Genomic DNA, 5,344 nt, shown 5'->3' with positions numbered 1-5,344 from the left:
CGTTAGTTCCCTACCTTTCAATCTCAGCAGAGGGTGTTGCAGTAACATCGTTGTTTGGATGTTTCCAAAACGTCTCCAAACGGGCATTTCTGCTCATGCCTATATTGCCTATTCAAATGTCAGTGTCAACATCACCATCACCTATATGATTATTGACATTTAAATACTTTGTTTCAATAATGAAATACTTAACCGAGAGTGAATGCCTCACACATTACTATGATGTCATCATGATCCCAAGGGGGCCATTTCTGTTCGGTCCTTCACTGCGTTCTGGTGGAGAAAGTGTTACATTACTAGACAAAATACTACCCTAAAGTCTGGAATGCAGTGGTGTAAAGTACTTAAGTAAAATACACCAAAAACTTCAGTTGTATCAGTACTTTATTTATGTTTGACAACTTTTACTCCACTACATTCCCAAAGAAAATCGTTTTTACTCTATTCATTTTCCCTGATACTCAAAAGTACTCGTTACATTTTGAATGCTTAGCAGGACAGGAACATTTTCAAATTCACACTTATCAAGATAATGTCCCTGGTCATCCCTGCCTCTGATCTGGCAGACTCACTAAATAGAAATGCTTTGTGTGTAAATTATTTCTGAGTGTTGAAGAGTGCCTCTGGCTTCCTTAATATAAGACGTTTGAAATTATTTATGATTTAACTGTTGATACTTAAATATATTTAAAACCAAATACTTCTATTCAAGTAGTATTTGACTGGGTAACTTCACTTGAGTCTTTTTCTATTAAGGTATCTTTACTTTTACTCAAGAGTGACAATTGGTCACTTTTTCTACCACTGCTGGCATTATGTACACCAGAATCTACTCGCGTACCAGGTCTTGAATTAAGATATAGTTACAAGTCTATTTGCGCCCGTACTGGATGGAAACCACAAGTGTAATGGCTGTGTTCAATGCAATGGCACTTATAAATGAAGATCCTCTAAACACCCCCAAACAGGGAAACAGATCCCAATCAAATGTGTTATCACGTGCTCCACTAAGGCAGTTACTTATCTTATAACTTGTCATTGTGGTAAAAATTATGTGGTTAAAACAAAGCTCAAATTAAAAAGCACGAATCTCGGAGCATTTTAGCGCCATCAGGTGGTCAAAAACTCAATTTACCCAGTTGCGGCCCACTTCTTGGAAGCAACCACTGGATTTCGTCTCTACGTTATATCGGCATCGAACGTGTCACCCTCTCTAGGAGAGGGGGTGAACTCGACGATTTATTGTTAAAACGAGATGCTGCCTGGATCTTTCATTTAAAGACTCTTGCTCCCTTCCGTCTCAATGTAGACTTTTATCTTAAGCCATTCTTGTGATTATTGTGATTTTGCTATTGTAAATGTTTGTAGGCTTATGTTGCCAAATTGTATCTATGATCATATGCTATCCTTTCATGTTTTTGGTATGTTATTTTTACATCTGAGAATGTATCAATGATATCAGGCCACACACCCTGCCATGATTAGACACCTGTGTCTGTTTTTTACAATATATAGACTAGTCACCCCGCAGTGTTTGTCATTATACCCCGATGAAGACACCTTGTCTGTCGAAACGTTGGTTATTAGGTTATTAAATTATTGCGTCTGAGCTCCTAGTGTCCACATCTCCGTTAATTTTACAAGTTGAACGGTAACAGCCACCTCTAAGATGTTTTTATTTTTATTGTTTGTGTTCAAACAATACATGTAACAAAAAGTGAAATCTTGTACTAATGATACTGTAATGACCTGACTAGATCATAAATGAACAATTGTCCAGACAGAGGCTTGAGTTTACGAGTTGACGGTTTATTACACCAACTTTACACAGGCTACTGTTTGGGCCGTAGCACACGCCAAATAGATGACAGATAACCCACAAGCCAATCGTGACCGTCTCTTGTGAAACCCAGACGTAAGAGAGAGAGAGAACAAAGGCTGAACCTGGTCTTAACTTCCAATGCTCCACCCCCCTGCCCAACCCCCCTCCATGCCACTCCGCCAACCACCAGGATGCCCGGCATCAGAACATTCCAGGCATTCCCGTGATTGGCAGATAGCAGGTTGATTGACAGGTCGGACCCCGCGAACACCGGGTACTGGTCAGTACAACACAACCACCTCCTAGCCTAACACATAACACACAGCTGTCTGTGCGGGTCGCTACACAGCCCCCCACCACAAAGTCCCTCGTCCCCGAGGAACAAACAAAGTCTCTGAAGCGACCCGGAGGTCTCCTTTGCCTGCGTGGCCGTGATGGTCGCAGAGTGCCCCTCTGGGACCCAGGGGATGAAGGCAGGGATATGGGTGACAAGGAAGCGGGAACGGGTAATACAGTCCGTGGCTCTGGGGAACCACGCGGTGACACAGGGGGAGACAGGGGAGTGGGCTGTCTGGAGCCTTGTCTGCGGCACCTGAGGGTGGGTGCCTGGAGAATGTCATTGCCAGAGAGGGGAATTGTGGGGGTTCCTGGGGTTTGGGGAGAAGAGGCCCCTCTGTATGGGGCTAACCTGTCCCGGTGCAGTGCCACCTTTCTCCCCCTGGGAGGAAGCTGCACCCGGTACACAACCTCCCCTACCCTCTCCAGGACACTGCAGGGTCCCACCCAGTGACTGTCCAACTTGGGGCATCTGCCTTTTTTCCTTAGGGGGCTGTAGACCCAGACCAGCTCCCCAGCCACAAAGTGCCTTCCCCGGGTGTGCACGTCATAGTTCCTTTTCTGCCTCACACCTGCATTCACCAGCTGCTCTCTGGCGAAGGTGTGGGCTGTCTCCAGGCGGTCCTGGAGTCTCCGGGCATACTCCGGCCCCGGAGGAACATGAGGGCTATCCAGGGGCCGACCAAACGCCATCTCCGCAGGGGTGCGGATCTCTCTCCCCAGCATGAGGAGGGCAGGCGTGCAGGAAGTGGAGTCTTGGACAGCGGAGCGGCATGCCATGAGGACCATAGGCAGGTGCTTGTCTCAGTCACGCTGGTGTTTGGAAGAGACGATGGCCAGCTGCTGTCCAAGCGTTTTGTTGAAGCGCTCCACAAGGCCATCACTTTGAGGATGGAGAGGAGTAGTGCGGGTCTTGTGCATACCCAGCCTCTCACACATGGTGGCGAACACACGGGACTCAAAGTTTCTGCCTTGGTCGCTGTGGATGGACTCTGCAGCTCTAAACCTGCTGAACATCCCCGCTGTCAGGGCGTCGACGATGGTCTCTGCCTCCTGGTCAGGCAGAGCATAGGCCTCGGGCCATTTTGTGAAATAGTCCATGGCCGTGAGCACCCAGCGGTTTCCACTGTCTGTGGTGGGGAACGGCCCAACTACATCCACTCCCACCCTCTCCATGGGAGCCCCCACTGGGAACTGTTGGAGCTGAGCATGAGAGCGGCCTGGGGGCCCTTTCTCGCTGTGCAGTTGTCACAGCGGCGACAAAAGTCCTCCACATCCCTCTTGTGCTGCCCCCAGTAGAAGCCCTGACGGAGACGGCGCAGTGTTTTTGTGACCCCAAAGTGTCCAGTCCCCACCCCCCCATGAGTACTCTGGAGCACAGCCTCCCGCAATGCTTTTGGGACCACCACCTGCCACCTCTCCTCTCCCGTAGCTGACTCCTTCCATGCCCGCTGTTGCACGCCATCAGCCAGCCGCAGTCTCTCAAACTTCGACCACAACCCTTTGGTCGCGAGTGAGAGCGCTGTCACCTCTTCCCATGGTGGCCTCACCTGCGCCTCTACCCACTGTAGCACTGGCTGTAGGTCTGTGTCCCGTCCCTGCTGCTGCCGCCATTCAGCCACGTCGACAGTCTGCAGCTCACAGCAGACAGGCCCGCTCGCCCGACACACTGTGGCACAGACACCCTCCTCTGCCCGCAGCTCTCTCTCCCGTCCCTCTCTCCGTTCACAGTGGCGGCAGCCGTCTGCAGTACAGGGCCGTCGGGACATGGCGTCGGCGTTGGAGTGGCGTGCCCCTGCCCTGTGCACCACCGTGAAGTCATACGGCTGAAGCTCCTCCAACCAGCGTGCCAACTGCCCCTCTGGCTCTCTGAAAGACATGAGCCACTGGAGAGCAGAGTGGTCAGTCCTTACAGTAAAGGGCAGACCACTCAGGTAGTACTTGAAGTGTTTGACAGAAGCCACAACAGCCAAGAGCTCCCGCCGGGTGACACAGTAGCGGCGCTCATGTTTGTCAAATGTTTTGCTGAAGTACGCCACCACTCTCTCCCCCTCTGGCCCCACCTGGGCCAGCACCCCACCCATGCCCACATTGCTCGCGTCTGTGTCCAGGATAAAGGGCAAGGTGAGGTCAGGGGGGGCGAGCACGGGGGCCTCGATCAGTGCACGTTTGAGGGTGTTGAACGCCTCCTCACACTCCACTGTCCAAGTGAAAGCCTTGTCCTTCGGCAGCAGGCGGTTCAGTGGAGCAGCAACGCTTGAGAAGCCCCGTGCAAACCTCCTGTAGTACGAGGCCAGGCCCAGGAAGCTCTTCAGCTGACGCTGGTTGGTGGGGGTGGGCCAGTCTCTGACAGCCCCTACCTTGTCCTCCATGGTGCTGATCCCCTCCTTCCCCACTCGGTGGCCCAAGAAGGACACCTCTCTCCTCATGAAGTGGCACTTCTCGGGGTGGAGCTTCAGACCTGCGGCAGCCACCCTCTCCAGCACACGCCGTAGCACCCCCAGGGCTGACTGGAAGGAGCTGCCATGGGCCAGGATGTCATCGAGGTATACCAGACACTGCTGTCGGGGGATGCCATCCAGCACCCTGTCCATCAAACGCTCAAAAGTAGCTGGAGCGTTGCACAGGCCAAAGCACAGGACCTTGAACTGCCAGTGTCCTCTGTTAGTGGAGAACGCAGTTTTGGCTCTGGCCTCTGGGGAGAGGGGCACCTGCCAGTAGCCACTGCGGAGGTCTAGTGAGGAGAACCAGGAGGACCCCTAACCAGGTCCAGCGACTCATCGATACGTGGTATGGGGTATGAGTCCTTCCTGGTTACCTCATTCAGCCGCCTGTAGTCCGCACAGAACCTCAGCTTGCCCCCTTCTTCGGAACCATGACGACTGGCGCCGCCCAGGGGCTGTCTGAGGGCTCAATGAAGTCTGCCCGCTGCATCTCCAACACAGCCTTGTCTGCCGCCTCCTGGCGTGCCAGCGGGATACGGCGGGGACGCATCTTGATGGGTCGAGCATCACCTGTGTCGATCTCATGCTGCACCAGATGAGTCTGACCCACCTCTTCCTCACTCAACGCAAAGCTGTCTCTGAATTCAAACAGCAACTGCCACAACCGTTCCTGCTGCTCAGGGTCAAGACCAACACAGTTCCTCCCCCATATCTCCCTCACTGCAGACAGTGTCCTCTCCTC

This window comes from Oncorhynchus keta, chromosome 13 (genome assembly GCF_023373465.1).
Source record: "Oncorhynchus keta strain PuntledgeMale-10-30-2019 chromosome 13, Oket_V2, whole genome shotgun sequence".
Lineage (NCBI taxonomy): Eukaryota > Metazoa > Chordata > Actinopteri > Salmoniformes > Salmonidae > Oncorhynchus > Oncorhynchus keta.
Note: the sequence above shows the minus strand (reverse complement) of the source record.